Source organism: Rhopalosiphum maidis, chromosome 2 (genome assembly GCF_003676215.2).
Source record: "Rhopalosiphum maidis isolate BTI-1 chromosome 2, ASM367621v3, whole genome shotgun sequence".
In the NCBI taxonomy this organism is placed as follows: Eukaryota; Metazoa; Arthropoda; class Insecta; order Hemiptera; family Aphididae; genus Rhopalosiphum; species Rhopalosiphum maidis.
The window spans coordinates 82638945-82662465 of NC_040878.1; the positions used below are offsets into that span (position 1 = coordinate 82638945).

Genomic DNA, 23521 nt, shown 5'->3' on the forward strand with positions numbered 1-23521 from the left:
TAATATATAACTTTTGGATGGGTCCACTTTTGGTCAAACGTGAATTATAGGCCAATTTATTTTTGAATTCCTATTTACAGTTTTGTATTTTTTGTAATTTTATTTAGTGCGTAAAATGTATGTAGTACTATCTATATAGAATTTAAAAAAACGTTATTCACATATTACTATATACATTGTGAAGAAATTATATATTACGGCGGCTACTTCTATTACCTACTGTCATAGTTTTATTACGAGAGATCGTGACTTGGTTATTGTGTAATTGTACAACTATTATTATTAGGTTTTGTGAATAGAATATCTATTTAACTTTCTTCTCATTAACATTCAAATAAAAGTATCTCAGTCGATTTAAATGTAAAGTTTATCGTTCTTTTAAAAAGACTGATCATCATTTTATTACCTACGTTCTACCATGAATATTGTCAATTATTTGACTTCAAAATATGTTTTGAGTTTGCATAAACGAATAGGTTACACTATAGGTACAAGATAATCAATTAATCTGCTATGCCTATACACCTATAGTACTTATAGTACTGCAGTATTCCCGAGCACTCTCATTCCACGGACAACAGATAGCTATATAGAATATAGCAAGTACAACGTGTCAACAACTCAACAGTCAACATCCATTATTAATAAAAAATTACTTACTTTTACTATGAAAATCAATTACAAAATGATCAGATAAATAAACAACCAAATGCAATAAATAATAAATAAATTATTGAAATGAAAAAAATAGCATTTTCAAATTTCAATCCTTAGTGTTTGAATAGGCAAAACAATATATAGGTATATACAATCGTATTTATTTTTCCAAATTAATAGTTAAATTGAATAGCACATTTGGAAATTTTCCGAACAATAAAAATAAATTAGAATTATAACTTTAAGAGATATTGGAAATATCACGTCATATTAATACTTTACTACGAAATATTATATTGAGCTTAGTAATTTGGATTGAAAATTGACGAGAAGTTGAACAATGCTTGAGGTTACTGCTGTCCCAGTTTACTATACTATGTAAAATTGTGCGGGTTGAAATTTAATTTCGAAACACAAAGAAATTGTGTACTCCCAATACCCGATTTACTCCCTCTAGCAGCATCCCCCGAATATTTAATAAATTAACCGATTGTCCGTTTCACGGTTCGTTACTTCAGGTTGAGGGTGACTGCCGTTAACTCAGCCGTTAGGTACTGTTGGCAATAGTGACAAAATATATATTCAATTTATCTATTAATTCTCCACAATTTTTTATTATTATCATTTATTTATGTATTATATTTTTTTATATTATTCGGTAATAGAATATCTCAGCAAATCCGTCATATCAGGTTACCTCATTGCTTATCATGCGATACATGTACGTCCAAAACTCGTCTAGCCTTTTTTTTTACAAAACTACATACAAGCACCATACAAACACATACACTTACATCCATAGTACGCCATTGTTTTTGAGCGGGTTGACGACGTAAAAGAAAAAGAAACTCATATAGAGAATATGGCTGCCGGCGAATTGCCTGCCAATTATATTTTGTCGTCCCCGGTAGGGGTGGGCAGCAGTTTCCCCTTCAACCGATAATTTACCACCAGACGCATTCTATTGTGTAATTAGAGGGAAGAAAAGAATATAATAAATATATAAAATAATAAATATATATTATGTATAGGGTCTTTCTTTACGATTCAATAAGAGGGAGAGAGTTTTGTTTAATATATATTATATATATTATCCGTATATTTTACAATACTTAGAAAGAGCAAGAGAGACACAGAGAGAATAGAGATAAATGTTTAAACGTTTTGTATGCTATATGATCAATATATCCGACAATATTATTGTCGATATTTTCAAATTCCAAACATAAATATGATTAATAGATGACCCACCTGTTAGGCTAGAAGGTTACCTGTATATAATAACATCAATGTATATCAACTCGATGATTATACCGTGGGTCATGCGTGCGCACCTTATGTGCGTCAATTTCGATATTCCGTAATAGCAATTAGCCTGTAATGTTCAACCAATTATATTATGAATTATTGTGGCCGGTTTTCTTGAATATATTATTATAATACTGTACTTGAGATAAAAATATTTCTACCCCCCCTCCGGGAGTCGTCATCCCCATTTTTATTTTTAAATATTATAATGAAACATAAACGTCGGTGGGATACAATAAAACCTGTTAATATCTAAATAGACTATTATATTTTTAGAAATTCGTTTTTTTTTGTCGATAAAAACTGTAAAATTCTAGAAATAAATAAAATAGGTAAAAATCATCCGAGACAATCGTGTGAATATATCAAGTCAAGGATGTCGCTACTTAATTTACAGACTTGTTGTGATATTTGCAAAATGTTTTTTGTTAAGAACTTACACATAGGTACTCGCTCACGAAAATAAACACTTTAAAAAATCACTGGGAATCAGTGTTTACGTGGTTTTTGAAGTATCTTCTCAATGTAATATACCTCCTCTTTTCATAGATTTTTACTGTCTGTTAAAAGATATGTGTACTTTTTTAACATTTTACCAATTTCCATTAAAATAACCGACTTACTTATTAAATTATTTATTAATGATTTTACTTTTTATAATTCTTTACTTACATGATAGTACTTAATATATTTTAACTACATAACTAGATAATATACAATACACATTACTAATAATAATATAAAAAATAACGCACAAATACTACTTAATAAGTACTAATAGTAAGTAGGTACGTTATTTAAATACTCTGGTAGTTTATTATAGTTTAAAGTTTAGTGAATATATAATAATTATTATTATCACTAAACATAAAATAATCGAGTTCTGCATTACATTAAAAGAGACAGAATATAGTTAAATAGGAAACAGCAAAGATTTGTATTATGATTTATTCTATTGTGTAAAAATTACTCTAAAACAAGGGAGGAAATTGCCATCAACCTTGGAGATTTCTTAATCGTTTATATACTAGAGAAAATAATTTTGTTTTCTTTTAATTCAGCAATGGAAACATAAGAGGAGTCTACAGCCGTTATCAACTGTATAATTTATTATGTGAAGTCCCCACCAACAGTAGCGTGAAAACCTGCCCGCGTCCTACTTTTCCGCCCATAATTATTACCAAGCGCTCAAACTAAAATTCCTAACTGTATTTACACAGTGCAATTATATTATTTGTGGCACAATGCACACCCATCACACAGTAGTAATACAAGTTCAACTTATCTATTTATTTTTGATTTAAAAAGTATATTTTAGAACGAAAGATAAAAAAGTTCACATACAACTGATAAACCCCAACGTGACGTCAGCGACTTGTATTTCCGTCTTTTCACCGGATCATCCTTGGATCATTAATAAATGGAAAAATACACATAGACGATCATTAATCTTCGACCGAACAATACGTATATGTGCGTGTAAGTTGTACAAAATTCTTCTTTCCTGCCGTCTTATAACACTTGCATTTTCAAAAAATAAAAATAAAAATATTTATTATATTTTACACCGCAAATTGATTGTCTAATTACATTAAAAATTATTTGTTAATGATTTAATGTCGCCAACAAACAATAATAACTGTTGGAGCAAATAAAATCTACCAAAAATTAAATTCATGTGCAAAGTTATATACATTTTTCTTACACGTGCAAAATATAATATCGATCGACTTCAGTTATTTATTAAAACACAATAATAATACATTTACAACAAAATGAAACGTATTATTAAGAATATTTATCTTTTCCACACCCACCAACTCTGAGTTGTCACTGAAATCTATATTTCCTTCCTTTTCAATAGAATTGGACACAAACCCTATAGGGGACCGACAAACGGTGATTCGCATGATTTCAATAAAACTAACTAGCTATCGACTCACAGAGCCATAACCCCAAAATAAATAACATCATATATTATTGAACACAAAGTTAGACTAAATTTAATAATGACAAAAATATCAATAAGCTACACGGTCAATCCAAATTGATTTAATTTAATTTATATTCTGTTGCAACTTACCACATATGATTCAAAAAATTTAGTAAACTTTATGGCAAAATAACTTAATCCTCAATAGAAAAAAAATAAAAATACAAGTAGGTAATTCCTAATATTCTACTAATAGTATAATTACCAAGAAAAAAATAATTGTCTATTACACGTTGTTTAAATCATTTATCAAGAAAACTAGTTCTTTATTATTCTGCACTAAACAAGTAAAGAAACTCAAAAATGGAATGTTGACAACATACCTGTACCACATTAAACATTATTTTTGTCTATAGGACCGTTCTTGTGTACTAGTATACTCCGAGAAAATAGGAAAAACTAAATAATTACATACAGGATACACACTCGGGGTGCAGGTGCTTTGCCCGCAGGACTGATGAACCACGACCGTGCATGTGACAGATTATTCAGTATACCGACAGCGATAGTAATAGAACAATGCGTCGGTGGCGGACATATTTTTGTGACCGAAAACTCGTAATTTGTATACCATTGTTATCCACGTCGGATGATGATGACGAGGTTTTTTTTACACACTATTCTTTCTCACAACCGAAGACAGCGACGATAGAATATACACCCATGCGTGTCATGACTGTGTTTTCCAGAAGCATTTTACCCTTAAACCCTTTTCTATTTAATTTTACTGTTTTTCGGTAATTTCGACAACGGATATGTATGTCTGTGATCAATGGAGACAAATAACACAATTTATTATTATGTGTCATATATTTATCGATTAAACATAGTATCAGCAGGACTGGAAATATTATAGGTATTATGTATTTATATATTTTATTGTTTTTTTATAAGAAATACTTGTAGTTGTTTTGTTTTTATTTTACTCTTATGCACGATTTCTTTTCTTCAAGACTGATGATCATAAATCGTTCATAAGCCGTCCATCGTGGCGTTGTCGCTTCACATAATATTTTCTTAAACAACTTATGTATATGTCTATAAAACTAACATAAAACTGCTCCAAAAAGAAAAACTACCTAACTACTTTTATTTATTTGTATAATTTATATATAAATGTATGAATTAAGTATTATTGTGAAGTATAATTTATTTCAATACAATACGATGAAAAATAATAACTTCATTTTTTATAATTTATTGTATTGTTCAAGTTAAAAATACAAAAATTGGTCATGGATGATTTTTGAAATAATTTACAATAATGATAATCTAATACTGGTAAGTAATATTTCCAAAAATAAAATTTCTATGAACATCCTTAATGTAACACCGGACAAAATGTATAGAAAAATACAATTTATTTTTTAGTAATCATTAAAAGTATCTACCATAAATCATAACTATTTTAAATTATGGTGACTCTTCATGACAAAGTATAGATACCGTTGAAAATTATAGTAGACAAATAGATTCAATTTTACACTTGGTTCACTAGGCGTTCGATCAGAAAAATATACATAAGTAATAAGTTAAAAACGCGTAATAACAAACAGAAACAGTTGAACAGTTCTAAATTTGATGATGTCTACTGTCAATTAAAAATCACAACATAATAGCCAAGGATAAACACTTCAACATTCAAAATAAAATTTCTAATAAATATTTGATTTCAAAAAGAATATTATCTACCGAATATATATAGAACACCATAACGTTGATATACCTACGTAAATTAGATGACTGTCATTCAACCGATCATATATTTTGTCCTGTATAAATATTGAATTGGATATTATTATTTATTCAATTTCGTAGATATTTTTTCTTATGATTTAAATACAAAAATGTTGACAGAAACGACAAACCTATCAAAACAACGATTCATCAACATTTCAAATAAAACAGAAATATATAGTTTTATATATTTAAACAAATAAACCTTAATATTATGTACTCGGTATTAATGGTTACTAGTTAGGTAATTATTTCTTATAGTAAGGGAGTGTTAAATTAATAGTATTATATTTTTTTTCACTGTAGGGGTGAGGCAGAAAAAGTAACTGAATTACATGGGAAGTGATATCCGATATATGAAAATATGCGGATTCCGAATGACTTTCGTCTGGTCCTATGTGTATTATTTCTAGGAACAGACTTACAAGGGTGCTGTTTATTGCATTCCATGGTAGTGGTGGAGGCAGTGGCGGCGGCGACCGACCGACTCGAGCCCGCGGCGACCAATCGTAAATGTATATAAAGAGGAGATACAAACATACATCGAGAAATATAATAATAAAATTATAAATACCTATTTATATAATGGACGGTTTACCGGCGCTCAACATGTATTATATAATAATAATTGAGGGTAAAGTGCGCGGCGACGGCGTTGCGTCCGACGGTTTCTGTCCGTGGTGGTGGGGCCCATAATATTTCATGTCAGAGGCACACAGTCACTGACACACCGTATTATTTTGTCGTGCTCAAACCGTTTTTTATCTTTATTTTTTTCTCATACGTACATAATAATACCTTATATTATTTTAATACCAATACAAATTTTTAAAACTAATGCACTCAAATAGAATATTGTTGAATGACCTCCATGTGAATCGTATAGTTTATCGTACCTAAAATGTTTGTATGCAATTCTTTTTTACATCTAGCCAATATAGTACACCTATTAGCCTCCAGGCTGAACAGCAGCAAAATGAGATACTTCCATTTTGAAAATATTTATACATATATAGTTAGATACATCATATACACATACATACATAATATAAATCATAATAAGATTATTATTTCTCTTATGCGAGACAACAAAAAAGATTTACCTATTTAATAAATGATAAGCATTAAAAAAAATTGAGAAATTAGTTTTTCCAATAATCAATTTTTGGATGAACCGTTAAATGTAAGAAAATACATATCAGAATGGTTGGTCTGATATAAAACTATTTAAACTATCTAAATTTTAAAGTTTTGTGTCATTATATTACATTGTATCCAATGTTTTTAGTTAATTAACTACAAAATATATTAAAATAATACATTTTACTAAAAAGTGGACAAAATTACAAAATATGGATTTTGCAAGATACAATAATTCTCTTAGGTAGTTTGATTTAATAAGATACCTAATTAATTCAAATTCTTAATTTATTATAAGCTCATGTTTACATCAAGCAATCTATACTAAACATCTATGATAAGATAAAGTTAAAATATTTAACTTAAAACCTATGTAAAAATAAAGATAGATACACTATTACATAGGTTTAAAATAATATACTATGCAAAATATTTAAAAAAAAATTATAATTTTATTTAGGTTTAACATACTTTAACGTGATTTAATTAATTTTAAACAATCATTCTTTTTTTTTTTGTTTCATTATTAACGAACATAATTATTATTTAATTAATATCAAACGACACCAAGTGTAGCAAGGGTAGGTACTATAATAATTATCAACATTTGAAGAAAAAATCGTGTAAAAAATTCAACAACCTACATATTTATATAATATGTAGTATTTGAAAAATTCCAAATATTTCCTTCACCTTTATTGTGGGGGGTTAGAATCAACACAAATACCGAGGCACTGAACTTTAGGTGTATGTAATATCAAGACAAGATGTGAATTTCACTTAATGAAAAATCAGTAAACCCCGGTTACTATTACAAGAAACTACTGAAAAATGTGGTTCATGAAAAATTATTTCAAATACGTGAAAGTAAATAATAGTTTCCAGTAGAGCACGCACATACGTATACAACTTTGGCGGGGAAGGAATGTTTTGAAAAATCGATACTCGTTTAAACCGTTTTAAAAAGACAGTAAAAAAGACATATTTTTCTAGATCCGAATAAATGAATAACATGGATTGAATTAGTCAAGAGACTAAGATTTTCATTCGAAATCATAAACCGTCATTAACGTATAATAATTATTAAGTACCTAAAAAAGATAACTTATAATACTCTATTACTATAACTCTATAACTCTATTTTATTATACAAATAACATATTACATATAGATATCTATATTACAGATCAGTAGGTAGTTTTTTATTTTATTAATGATGAGATTCTCGTCTCTTGTCAGAGGGCAGGAAAAAATCGTCTATGCGCGTTTTCGAGTGGGCCTACCCAGAGGAGCTCAATGAGTAGCTGCGTCGTCGAGTGCGCGTCTGTGGGGAAAATTTCAAAATCGTTCAGAGTAGACGACGGTGCCGAAGGGACCGTGTGCTTTCACTACCACTGCCGTCTATACCTATGCTATGTAATAGTTGGTTAAAGGGAATCGAGGCGATCACAAAACAGCACTTTATTAAACGGCAATCGAAAACGCATCAACAAATCCTGGTTATGTAATATAATATAGTAGGTACTGTAATGTGAGGAGAGTAATTAGTGCCGTATTGGGAATGATTATTTAAAAAACTCAAATGCTACTTGTATGAGCAAGTAATTTTTCGAATACCTTTAACACCGGCTCTTTTTTGAAGAGTGGCAAAAGGCTGTGTCGACGACACAAATGTAGTAAAGGGTCAAAAGCCGCAAGGATTTGGCGACGGCGGTGGGTAGCACGTGTCGTTGCGGCAGAGTTTGTCTCACGTTTGTGCAGGTAATTATATGGTATACTGTATAATATTTTACATTTACGCTAATCGCGTTATGATATTTTGAAGGAAAAACTCACCTCTAAAATTGCTTGTCGTATGTTATTCGGCAAACGGCTACTACTAAATTTATGTCTGTTTTTTGCGTAAAACCAACAATAACAACGATAATCAATAATAATAAAAAACTAATCCGCGACCAAGTTCGATGACTTTTAACTACTCAGCCGGCGATGAAAAACCGGTTTGATATATTATTTTTCCGCGATTTGTGTGGCTCACGTTTTCAAAATATATATATTAAAAAACAAAAAAAAAATATATAAAAACTTAAAACAATAACAATTATTAAACGAAAAATTACACACACACACTAGTCGTGTGTTATATATTATATATTTTTAATATCAACACATATGAACACTAAATCTGATTTTTTGGAAAATCAATACGATTGAGGTACACAACGGCGGCATAAATAATAATAATTAATGATAAAATTAAACACACGGCACGGCACGGTGTTGACGACGTCGGCGGAGTTTCGATTCAACGGAACAACAACGATACGAACGTGTCGGCACACCAAACTGAACTGAACTGGCGAGTGGCAAGGTGCCGGCGATTGTCGGACGGGCTCCGACGAGACGACCGCGACGGCAACGCAGAATAACCGCTAACAGATCGACGGGTCACCGCCACCACTGCGGTATACTCGTCGCAGGTTTACCACTACCGGGGTAACGCGTCTATTATTACAATACGCAATACGAAAAATAGTATATAATATTATAATTAAAATTAATACCGATTTCCCGATAACAGTTATTCTTATCACCGTTATTACCTGTGTACTGAGCGCACGTTTCTGCGTTCATGAGATTTCGTGCTTGTAATTAATTATTATACTTTACCTTTATTTACTTAAATACTTCATATAACGCGCGTTTAAACCGAATTTCTTATTTCGAGCTCGTTACTCGGAATTCTGTGTCGCGCGTAAAATCATAATTTCATAGCATCGTACTCGACATAAAAATAGGTACCTCTTATTTTAATAATAATATATCTGAACACTGTCTCCTCGTGATTTAAACGTACGTATTATCCACATCCAGTATATTATACAAAAAATGGAATACCCCTATTACAACTTTAGTATTTTGATACCTGGACTATTAATAAGTTATTTGATAATATCGAATAATAACACTCGAGTGTTCAAGACGTCTTATTCGAACGATATAAATTCGTGTATATTGATAATATTATGCATTATCAAAATTAAAGTTCAAGGTTGTACACACTGATAATGACCAATGAGACACGACTCCCGTAATTAAAATAATCATATTAAAAATAAATTAATAACTAATGAGTGTATTACAGTGTTTGACTTATATAGACTGTGGTATACAATATCACAAACCGAATAAATGATTTCATTTTCCGACGAACAATAAATTTACAAATCGGATCGTCTCTTCACGCGCAAATGATCTGACAATAAAAATATATAAATCACACAACTTTAATAATATTTATAAAAAAAATAAATGTACCCCATTGACGTGCGTAGCTGTGTGTGTGAGGGATATGCGGTCTTCGTGTTTAAACACATATACACGACAAAGTTATTAATATATTATACCCGAAACTTTTGTAATACTGATTCGAAACTGTTGAACCATACTTTTTAATCGCGTATGTACCTGCGTTTATTCGTTTAGCATAATTCGTATTTGTTTCCCGAAAGCCGATTAACCGTAAAATAAAATTATAAACATTAGTGGTGTTTCATTTTGTCTCTTTCAACATGACAACTTACTTATAGGTATAATAATATCGATGTGGATATAATGTATCGTTTAATTTGCAAAAGAGCAGTCTGTCCGACAAAATTCATTTAATTATTGTCTAACAAGCTTTGACAGATAATAGCTAACAATAAAACAATATATGTCCAAGTGTCCAACCCTCACAAGTTTGTTGCGAAATAAAAAAGAAAATGCCTAACCTATAAACGTGTCCGTTCGTTTGGAAGAGGTGTCGCGTCGTATCAAGTGTGATTATTGTCTCCGTACAGTTAACAATTTATTACAAAAAAAAAATCATCTTTACGGCTAATGTACACGGCTAAAGTTGTCTATATGTCAAGTAAGTGCAAAACGGTTTCCAAATAATTTTGAACACATTTTATGTTATTATTTACCTATTTAAACCCTTTAGTCGATTATTTATTGTTTTTAATACAATATAATAATTGGTAAAAATTAAATACGTTAATATATATATATATATATTCAATAAATTCGATACATACAAAGGGATTTCCGTGGTATGTATATAATATACAAAGTATAAAGCTTTTACAAAAATAATAATAATAATAACTCGAATATTAATATATTGTACGTTTCTTTAACAAATATGAACATGTCCTTTTATTATTTGTACCAACATTATATTTTCATTTTTCTTAAAATATATGATAGAAAAACATTACAAATGTGAACTATTTCGTTTTATCATTTATATTTTATATTGATTAATGATTACAAATCGTTTTTTCTTAAACAATAATTGAAGACTACGAACAAAAGTTTAATAAACAACAGAATTTTTAATCGATTTGAATATTTTATGAAAATGATAATGTCATTGCCAATAAAATTTATTAGATGAAGTAAAATTTAATAATATTTTGTTTTATCTTTTTACAGATTACGGGTACAGATATATATTAATATAATTGCAATATTAATTTAATTTTTAATCTTGACGTTTAGTAATTAATTCGTCATAACTTGTGGTCGAGGGTAGTTGATTAATATAAATAATAATTCATTGATAAAAATAAAATTTATTTTATAAAATGATAATTTAAATGATTTAAAAAAATATATAATTTTTTTTAAATAAATCATATTATTTATATAAGTAACTATGTTTTATTTTAAATTAACGAACTTAATTATGTTTATTTTATTTGTTGTAATATGTTTATAATATTTCCAATTTTTTTTGCATACGATAATATTAAATATAAATAATATTAAAAAATGTCTCAGTTCACTTAAATAATTTAGGTTGTTTTTCTCATTACATTTAACACAAGCTGATGCATAATCTCCCATCTGTTCTTGTTTAATCGTTACAAACGAAATAAACGTACATAGTTGGCTAGTCTTTTTAACACAGACTATAATGGATATGTTTTAGAACTTTTCGTATTATTTTGGACAAGTTTAATCATAACCACCAAGTTTCTTTTTGTAAATGTTAAACAGACATTATAATGCTTAAAAAATGTGCTTTCATATGAAATAATCTTCTGAATATTTTTAGTATGCGTAACATTTTTAAATTAATTAGTCTATAGCGATTTAATTTTTCTTTTTTGAAGTATAATATTCACTCGGGTTGTGTTTTATTTTCACCATGAACTCTCGTGACTAGTAAAATGTTGAAACTAATTTTTTGTTTACTCAGTTAATATATAATATAAATATATTTTAATTGGTTCAGTTCGTTTATATTCGTGTACTATATTATATAGCTTTGTAATCTAATAGTTTATTACTCAAGAACAAAAATATTTTTTTGTCTATATTATTTATCTGACAAGTTTAATATTCTCAAAACTGACTAGTCACGAATTACCGAAAATTATTACTACTGTTCCTTCTTAATGAACAGTGTATAAATATATTGTACATATGTCTAAAACTATTTATTACATAGTAATAACGTAAGTAGGTATAGTGAGCATAGTGAACACATATTTCAGCTTCCTCTAAAACGTGACATCTACATAGGTTCATTTGTTTTTTCTTTTCCATAATATAATAATAATAAATATAAAGACATTTTTCAACTCTGTCAATTGATTGATTATTTATGTTCATGTAGGTATTGACAAAAAAGAATTAAGTATGTCATTTTTAAATTATTTATATTATATACTATATTATTATTTAACCAATCCCACGTACTATTTCTATATATGGCTTATCGTTTGTCCAGATTGCATACAAGAATAACCGTCTTAAGTGTCCATCATCCACGTGTATGGTGTATATACGTATATATAATAAAAATATCTCGTGTACATGGGTGATGTGATTCTATGTAGGTTATTTTGAGCTTTCCTTTTTTTAACATCCAATAAACTATAAACTCGTCGTAGGTACATGTTGGTTTAATGGAATAGAATATTATTTATATGATTGCAGTATGTATTATCTGTTTAAGGCCCCTACAGCCCCAACGACTTCCATATCATTCAGCTTTCATTCTTCTTGCCATCCAAAGTATTTACTTGAACAGTTCAATGTATTTTCAAATGTATTTTAAACCCAATTGAATTTTGTTTACGGGTTATATATTTTTTTAAATTGTTCAGAAATAATATAAATTACATAGGAATCACCGAGTTCTTTTCAAATTCAGAAACATCTGCCGTGATGACTAATTCTTGGACTGTCACGTTCGGTTCGCAACTCGCTATTGTTCGGCTGTACACTAATACGTTTAAACGGACATTAATGTGAGACACATTTTTCTTTAAACGATTTTTCATCGGTTTAAGGCCACTCGCGACTATTTGATAGTATTGACATTATATCATTTATCATTAACCGTCGCCATGCGTCCTTTACCTATAAGAACGAGTTCACCACAAAGGGTCGTCCTGCACATCACATAATATTATACAGCTTATATAGTACACTCGACCCTTATAATAGGGTATTTTTTCGCATATTCTATTCGTCTTTGTGAATGGTTAATGTCCAAAGACCACCTAACCCACATACGTCCTATATTACATATAAATATATCTTCCTGCAGTCTTGTATATGCACCTATATGTCTAGCGCTGCTACACGTATAACTTCTAAAAATGTCCTTAAACCGGCGAAGAGAGATGATGTATGTCGACTTATTCACTATGGATCTGTATTATAATATTATACATAAGTATCAACCTACATAATATATTATGGTGGACTCAGTCTGTTCGGTTGAAATAATTCAGATCAAAGTGGAAGCCGTAAATAGATATGAATTACAAATGAATAGGTTTCACCTTATTATTGCATTAATACCTATCTATATAAATGTAAAATTCGTAAAGAACAATATTTTTATTTTTATTATCTTAGATATAGATCTACGATGATTCTATACGGTTTCTATGTAGTGTTTATTATAATATACGTTTTATTAACACACGTTTTTTTTCTCTTCTTTTCCTTGATCAACGTACTTCGTATAATTAGGTGTTATATTATAATATTTATATATATATTATAAACACAACACTGATTTAGAATTCTGTATATCCTGGGCATAGGAACAACGATACATAATTTGCTATTTAACGTGGACGGGTCTGCTAGCGCGTATACCGTATACATAAATATATATAATATGTTGTTTTGTACGACTAAATAAATCACGTAATTTACTGCGACTCGGAAACGAACGTTTCGAGTGCATATAATTGACCTTCCTGTTTATGGGGTTTATAATATAAACTCGTTGTTTTTGGGTACCTAAGAGATTTATTGACGCTCCGCCGACGGTATACGTTTTTCTCCTCGTATCCTTCTGCCCTTTCTATACTTCCACCTACCCACCGTATATGTATATAAATACATTATATATATATATATATATATAATGTACTTAAACAATTGTATACGTTATATACAAACTAACACCCATTTCTCCGACAAATATATTATAATAACGCATCGCGGTGCTCTCGAAACGCTACTAAAGTGTATTTCCACTTCTTGTGAAAATATTACATAAAACGGTTAGGTTGAAAGTGCATTTTAATATTGTATATTTTTCCAAGTTTTGTTCTTATAGAAAACAGCATCATGTATAAATATTAATATTGTATTCGTGTATCATTATTATAAGGTAGATACAATAGTAAGCATCAGGGGCATTTAGAGATTTCAACGTAAACATTATGGATTGGAACAATTTACAAACCATATGTGTACATTACTGTGTACATTAACACAGATTTAATTTAGAGAACACAAGGTTGATGCGGTTAATGGATACATTATTGTGGTGACAAAAACAATAAGACAAAGTTGTAGCATAGATAGGAATAGATTAATTAAAAAGTAAAAAATTAAACTACTAATGAATCAGTACGTGAAATGAATATTTTTTTTTTCAACATAATTGATTCGATATATTTCACCCATGTACTAGAAAGAAAAAACACATAAGGTTAGGTAGGCGTGATGCTATTAACATAATAGTAATAGTAGTTATTGTTATTTGACAAAACAGGAAGTGTTGAATTAATTTTTACAATTAAAACGAATACTGAATAGTTGTACTTTTGAGATTTTTACGAAACACTATTCTCGACTCTTCCTATATTATAATATGTAAAGTTTGTATTACAACGTATAAATATATTTAATTTAATCAAACTCACCTAACCTACATTTGTGCCGTATACTAAGATTTGTTTAATTTTATAAAAGTAAAAACTTAGTTGTATTATTGACTATGAATGTACAAACTATACTCGTAATCTATGAATGTAATACATAAACTATAAATATTATACAATCACTATTTTTTTAGCTTTGAACAACAGGTCATCTATGTAATTTCAAACTCCTTTTCTCTATTTATATGTAATATTAAGATACGTATAGTATAATGTTAACATTGTACTACATTCTAAAAATCAAATAAATAAGCATTTCAATCTCCATAATGACTATTGGTTTTTATAAAGCATTAAGAAAAATTGTTAAAAGATTTAAAATAAAAAAAAATATTATATAAATCGTATATACAAAAATTGTGTTTGGTATTAAAAGAATAAAAATTATTTATTTAAATATTGGAGGTACCTATAGATATTTGTGAATTGAATAGTAGGTATTTCTTATTTGTATTTTAAGTTAAATATTTAAATAAATGTAATAATATTATTGATTAACTTAGCTGAAATGTATGTGTTCTCGAAAAGTCATTATTATGGCCTATACTACGACAAGAAAGTGCTTTATATTACTAAAGAACTTTCTTCGAGAAAAAAATATACGTTTTTCATAATAATTCTATTAAATGTCGCCCGTCTCGATTGTATTTGTATATAATGAATATAACCAGAATGTAGTGAGAGAGTTAACCCTACCCCCACCCCATGGGGGTTGTGGATTTCGAAAGTTTGCCCCAACCATTTTCTTTCAGTTCAATTTGTGGCTAGAATTAGTTTTGTTTTGTCGATCCGTCACTATAAGTTCCACTCCTAAAAAAGCAAAAAAGTATCTAAAAAAGAATTCTTTTCGTCTGTGCGCGTCGAGGGGTTATTAAGTTTTCCCCTGGCCCTTTGTCAGAATTACCGGAAAACTTTTTTTTTAGATTCTGTGTTGGGATTTCAAAATTACGAAACATCGGTGTACATAAAGAAAAACAACGACTCATATATATATATATATATATATATATAGATGGTGGAAGTGGTACAGGAAAAATGTTCAATTTAATGACAAACGAGAGTCGAGGCAAAGTTCGAGGATTGTCGAAATGGCGAAAGTTTTTTACATGCGTCCGAACTAAAATATTTAGTTTGGACACTATAAATTCATAAACGAAAAAAGAAAAACTGAAATAAAAAAAATGTGTGAAAAAAACGTAGGTGCCCACACGCGCGCAAACACAAATTCACACACCTGTTATGATTGTTATGACAATTTATGAACAAAATGTATAGATAGTTTTGTAATATCTACACGAACTTACTCTTTGTATTTCAGAATAAATAATATTAGACGATAATAGTGATATTAGATATTATTTTGCATTTTTAGCTAAACCTATAAAAATCAACATACGTAATTAAAGTATCCAAATTATATTGTTGTAATAATAGGTTTCAATAATAATAATTATTATTATTATTGTTATTATTAAATTTGTTTTATATTACCTATTCTTTGAAAATATTATACATTTAATATAATTACATATTAACTAAAAGATATGTTCGGTGAGTTGCTTGTGCAAAAACTCCAAGAACAACTTGAATAATTATGTATGATATAATGTTGAACTAAAATATATACCTAAAAATGTTACATTATTATAGCTATAAATATGTATCAACCTCATCGGCATGGTGTCAATGAGTAAGTGATAAGAGAATGTATTTCTTCACTCATCATATGGACACATCCATAAAATTTTAAAAGTTTTTTTTTTATTTAATATTTATTCATATTATGTTACATTATTATGTTTTCCGTTTTTGATTAATCTTGATCAAAAAATTTGATTAGTTATGTATTACTATATACTACAGACGACTATTACTACTACTATATTATATTACATGCATATATTTTGTATATTTTGTTGTTGAGACTTAACACTGTATTATAATATTAAGTGAGTCACAATTTAATACATTTTCAATACGTTAATACATTTTTTTTTTATCGTAATAATGATAATAAAAAAAAATATTAAATGTAAGCGATTCCCATTGCTCTTTGGTACCAACACACAGTCACTGTACTGATTCGAAATGGTCAGCCAGCGCTAGTCTGCATCGAACATTCGTACTTATACGTACAAGTCTACGACCAGCGGTCATAATAATATATTATTTATACCTATATATAATATGTACGTAGTATTTATTATGTATAATAGCCATATAGCATTCTTCGGCTACTAAACACCACGGGAGCCTGGTACGAGTAGATATAATATACTGAATGTCTGTATGTTAGCAGCAGTCCCATGCCTAATTAATTAATTCATGGTAGAATTTACATTTCGTAATAGTCGTAATTTAAATTTAATTTTCGTATATAAACATAAAGGTGCATTGAATTAATTTTTTAAACAACAAAAAATGCACACTTCATTCTTATTTATTTATACAATGAATGTTTAATGTATCGGTTTTCATTATCATAAAGGAAGTGCATGATTTAAAACAAAATAATAATATAACCAACCGTCGTTGCCATTCGTTATACTTATCCTTGCGACCATAGGAAATAAATCAACTTAATTGAACATAATATTGTAGGTATAAGTACAAAAATATTATAATCGAATTATACATAACAATACATATACATTGTAATATCATGTAATTATAAAATAATAATAAAATCGTGTTCAATTGTATTTAATAAGTCTTAATTAATACAACGTACCTATTAACTTTTTTTTTAATAGATTTCTCAAACTGATCATTGTTATGATCAATGGCTTCCAACAGAGTACATTTTGTATACAATTAAGAATACATCTTACTTGGAACATTTACATTTTTTAAGACTGCAATTGTCAATATTCATAATTGTTATACTAAAATAATACACGTGTAGTTAAGACTCAAACCTTTGTACTAATTGTAATTTTATTTTTTTAGCTGAACTCTGAGTACGGTTATTATAAAATTACAAAATTAATGTCAAATTATTATATATTTTGTTGATTTTATTTACGATTCTGTATATTATAAATCATAAATCAATTTAGTATAGTTAACAAAAAAATAGACGGAATTAAATGTATTAAATATACTGTATACGCATTTAAATTAAAAATTTCAATTTGATAAAAAAAATAAATAATAATAATAAAATAAGTATAAAAATGAATTAAAATAGTTAGACAATAAATCCGACATTGAATAATCGTCTCGCTCGACTTCTGCCGGAATTCAGTTTCATGGGAATTGCGTTTTAGTTAAATCACTTGGGTGGGTATTATGATCCGATACATTTCGCCTTTTTAAATCTGGAAATAGTGATTTTAAAATATAATTCTTCTCTCGGCCTACACAATGCATTGTGTTAGCAACGTTAATAATTGGAATTATTTGAAAAAATTCCGATGGACCGTAAAAAGAAAAATATTATTATTTTGTTATTACCTGTATTAATGCTTTAAAACCGATTAACATTTTATACATTTACAACTCATTAGTAAAATTGCTATAAACAGCGTTATTTATTATCAATAAATTAAATTAAATTATAAAATGTATACATTTATCGTACGAGATCTAGCAGTGCAATCATTTCAAAACAAATGCACTGGTTGCACGATAAAGTTTTATTACTATAATAGATTTTATTTTTTGTAAATAATTTTGTTTTTAAGTATACTTCTTGACGGCTTATATATTTTACATCCCATGTGCCCGAAAACCAGATTAAGAGACCGACTGAAGAGGAGCGGAAGACGGTCCGCTTAACATATACACGGTGTCGCCGGTTTGCGTACAGCTCATTTGCATTTTTTTCCAAACCATTTAAATAATTAAGTTGAAAAACACGTTTCCAATGAATAGTACCGAACCTTTTACGTCGAACACGATATTGCATTTAACAGGACCTTTACTGCCTCCGTGGCGCATCCGAGACGTGTCCCATTAACCATAGTGAAATTACGACCGAAATTTGTATTCTAGAAATGCTATTATTTTGATCATAACATAAATGGACAGGTATTTTGTTTTTACACGACTACCAATATAGCATTTCCAGCCACATTGTACCTACACGCTATGATTGTAATTTATTACAACGCAATATAATCATAATATATTTAAGTCCGAATCGATGAACCTAATGGAACGTAATGCATTTTGTATCGAACAATTTTTTTTCGAGTAAACGTTTATAGCATTTTATATTGACGTCAACAATAGTTGTTTCAATTTATTTACACCGTCGGAAAATAATATGGTTTAGCAATAAATAGATAATCCAACCGAAAGAAACGAAATTGATATTTTTGATATACACTTGGGTCGTTTAAAAATAGAAGTTGAAATACTATAATACTGGACTTTGAGTACTTTTCTTAGTGGTATTTCTTTACCGCTTAAGGAGACTCTCAGAAGAAAAAAAATACTTAGCTTAAATAATGACTGGAAAAAATTTTAATCGATAGTGATAATACTGATAACGATTTGGGTCATTCTTACTTCTATTACTAATATAGCGACAGTTAATCTAAGTAAATATAAAAGTTAAGATGTACGTATATATTATATCATATATTCATACACAATTTTAATATCTCATTTTTCTAAAATGACTTGGATATTAATAATACTCAAGCATATCATGTATTAAAATAACAAATCAAATTATGGACGTTTTCAAAGTATGTTCTACGGTTACAATTGGTGGCATGAAATAACTTTGAGTAATGATTTCAGCATCGATATCAAACACGATGGTAATGGTTTAAAATAGTAATACTGCTGCGTTGCAGTATTCGCCACTCACCATTCGATATAAATACATATTATATACTTTCGTATCATATTTTGAGGTATAGTATTATAATACTATATAATTGTGTTCACCGAATGCAATCATTTATACCGAGAACTATTTGCATAATATTTTACATTAAAATACTGTTCGGTTTTAAGCCAATACGAGTAGTTCACGCAAAGAAGGACTGTTACGATTTTTATCCAAACCTCGCGCAGAACACTAAGCCACTGAAGTTGAGTAATATAACTATTATTTTGTATAATAATTATTATATTTTCATAATATTGTGTTTCACGATTGCAGTTTCAGTGAAATATATATAAGTACATATCTAATATTATCACATCATCGACTAATGATACTGTATAGTACAGCATTATTTATAATAAAAACGTCGGATTATCACCACTCGCGTAGCTATAAAGTATAATACATATTTATAAGTATCCAAGTACTTTTATATAGGTATACTGCGCACAGGATGTCTCAATGTCACTGGGGTTGGACTAGCTCTACACCGCAACTAAGAAAACATTATTTCTAGTGATTCATCAAAAAACCACGAGTCTAATACCTAAGCCTAACTAAATATTGTTTTCCTTAATTTCAAAAACGATATATTTTAATACTCTTAATAATTGGTACTTAGTAACCACTTGATATATTATTTATGCATTTAGGCCCGTAGAAATTATAATTTTTAAAATGTAGATAAATATCGACATATTTTTTTTTAATACAAAGTAAAGAAGTACCACAAGGTCCTTTCAGTAGTTGAGGGATAGCTATTCCTAAAACTTTGATAACACTTTTTTTCTGTTCTTCAAAATTTTTCTTCGTGTACAAAATAAATAAACAGCTTTTATACATACGACATCTATTAACAATACACAGTACACAATCACAGTTCTTAAAAAATAAACATATTTCCCGATTATCTTCTGTGCCCAAAACACATACACGATTAAATCATGCATTCAATTTAAAAAAAAACCCAAACGGCCATATTTAATCCAAAATCAGAAGCCTACCCGTGGTGTCCAATCTAACTGTCTCAATGTATTTATGCTCCACTCACCTGCTCGAAAATTGACGTCTGAGTATTATATTACTATACTCCTTACACGCATCCTGTTTCAGCTTTAAAACGTACACAACTATTATACGTTTGAGTATGTCCCCATGTACCGCATTTGTAATCGCCTTATAACTGCAATATATATTTTTTCTTTAAACATTCTTTTACATTATTTCAAAATTAAAATATCAATAAAACTTATCTTCAAAACATAGAAAATATTGCTATATTTAAATTTGATAGTCAATAAGGTTTACTTACTCTATTGTATAAAATGATTTAAAACTGAAGAAATTAAACGTGAACTAGCAGAACTGCTATACACAGATTTGTTATGTTATGCTCTTTTACGACGAAAGGATGCGAGCGTCTTCTTAATGAAAACTTATAAATTGAATTTTAAAATACTTATGTCTTATATACTCTCAAAAAATCAGCTAATTTTATAATTACTTTAAGAAAAACGTGACTACAACAACCTCAATTTTATTATACAGAGGTAAACTAAAAAAACATTCAAATTTTATTCAGTTATGACTTGTGAATCTCAAATTTAGTCTTAATTGTTTTAAAATTTTTATTTAAAATCCATATATTTTTTCGTTCAGAATCTATAATATCTATAAATATCATAAAATAACTAATATGTCATATAAATTACGATTCTGAACGAAATTATGTTAAAAGCACAAAAAGTGGAAAAAATTTAATATTTCAAATTATTCAAAAAAATCATAAAAATCTCAAAAATTGTTTATATATTTTATTTTTCAAAATGTAGCCGTATTTAAATTATAAAGTATAAAAATTAGTCTCCGAACTAATAGGTGTATTTACGATTTCACTTAAAGACAAAATACTAAAATACTAAAATTATTCTATAAAAAAACAAGTGTATTTGTATTGAACACACATTTTTTGCTAATTAACTTTCTCATACTCTTTGTATGAAAACACATAGAAATCAAAAACATACCTATGTTTTTAACAGCGCATGTACTATGTACTTCCGATTCGCTATCAAAGGTGATCGAATTGCTTCTTCTGAACGAAAAAAAAATGAATAATCGCGATCCACGGATATGGGAAATAACAACTCGATTGCAAAACTTATATACATTCCTCAGAATCTTGGAGTTATTCACTGGGACAAATACGGTGAAACACCCTGTAGATTTTATATTCGTATCTAACAATAATACAATTTCTAGAGAAACGGTACTTTTGAAATCCATCGTCGGCGACCATTGTTCTTAATATTATATTATATGCGCCCCGAGAAAGGCGCGTACAGCGGATAAAACCGTTCTGCCGGTGAAATGCAAATGAAAATGATTATAATATTATTAGATTCGATCGCCGCCACCGCTGTAGCCGCGGCTTGGTATACGTTTTAATCATTAAATATTCCATTTCAATGGTCATTTATGTGTGTGAACTTATATCCGTTACATTAGGTTCCGGAAAAGTGAAAGGTATAGGAAATCATATGATATTTTCCCATTGGTGTCCACCCACCAATGGACAATAAAATAATAATTCTCAATAGTTAAAATAACATTCTCATTTGTATAAAATAATATTATATAGTTTGGACTTTTACTTTATGAAATAAAAAAAATAATGAAACCTATAAGGCCCTATTAGGGGTCGTACACCATTTAGGTATGTATGACATTGTGGTTTCGCTGGTGAACGGAAATAGCTTTAATACGAATTCTCATTTATTATTGTATTTTATAATAATACGTGCTTATTATTGTGTGTAATATAATTTTAAGCTGACTCCAGCATTAATATATTACGATATTGTCATTTTTTTTTTGCAAATAGACAGTATTTTTTCAATATATATTACGAACGTGTCTGTAATATTTTATTATGACAGTTGATTGGTATAATTTTTTATTTAAATGTCAAATAGGTACGTGGATTATAAACGATAGATACCTAAACCTTAACTCTCTAAATAAAATAATATTAGCTGCACATATTATTAAATCCAACTTCCTATAATAATCATTTTTAAACTATATTTATTTTCAGACATTGTGGTGATTTAATGTATTAATAAACAGAATTACTCCAGAAAATGTAAGTTTTGTAAATTGTAATCTCTGTTTAGAAAAAAATTATTTTAATTTTTTAATTACACGTAATTTTTTCAAGTTTTAGGGTCAAACTAATACTCAAAATAAGTTTTGTATTAGCGCCTCCACAAATTGAACTTTAGACACAATCTGCATCTGCTCTGGACTGTAGGTAATATATATATAATATTATGTTTTCGAGTTTTTCAAAAATTGTGAAAAAGTATCGTGAGAAGCGGGTATAGAATACTTTGTGCGCTATTTATTATATGATAATTTTTTAGTTATAATATTCAAGAAAATTACGAATAAGATTATGAAGTTAACTCTATTAAAGTTTTAATTTATCATAAAAAGTGTAGTATTAAGTATTAATATTATATTTGAATAAAACAACTTAACTAATATAATATTATGTAAGATTAAATTAAATTAATAAACTAAATGATTATATGG

General features: G+C 28.6%; 1 protein-coding gene across 8 annotated transcripts in view; it reads right to left on the reverse strand.

Moving 5' to 3' along the window:
* Positions 1-9185, reverse strand: part of LOC113551192 (ephrin type-B receptor 1-B) — a 121385-nt gene extending 112200 nt beyond the window's left edge. For 4 of the 8 annotated variants that reach the window (XM_026953291.1, XM_026953290.1, XM_026953289.1 and 1 more), the window contains exon 1: positions 8672-9185. The gene's annotated coding sequence lies outside the window, so the exon portion shown is untranslated. The remainder of the gene's footprint in view (positions 1-8671) is intronic. The other 4 variants (XM_026953288.1, XM_026953286.1, XM_026953285.1 and 1 more) reach the window with 1 other exon arrangement.
* Positions 9186-23521: the final 14336 nt, after the last annotated feature.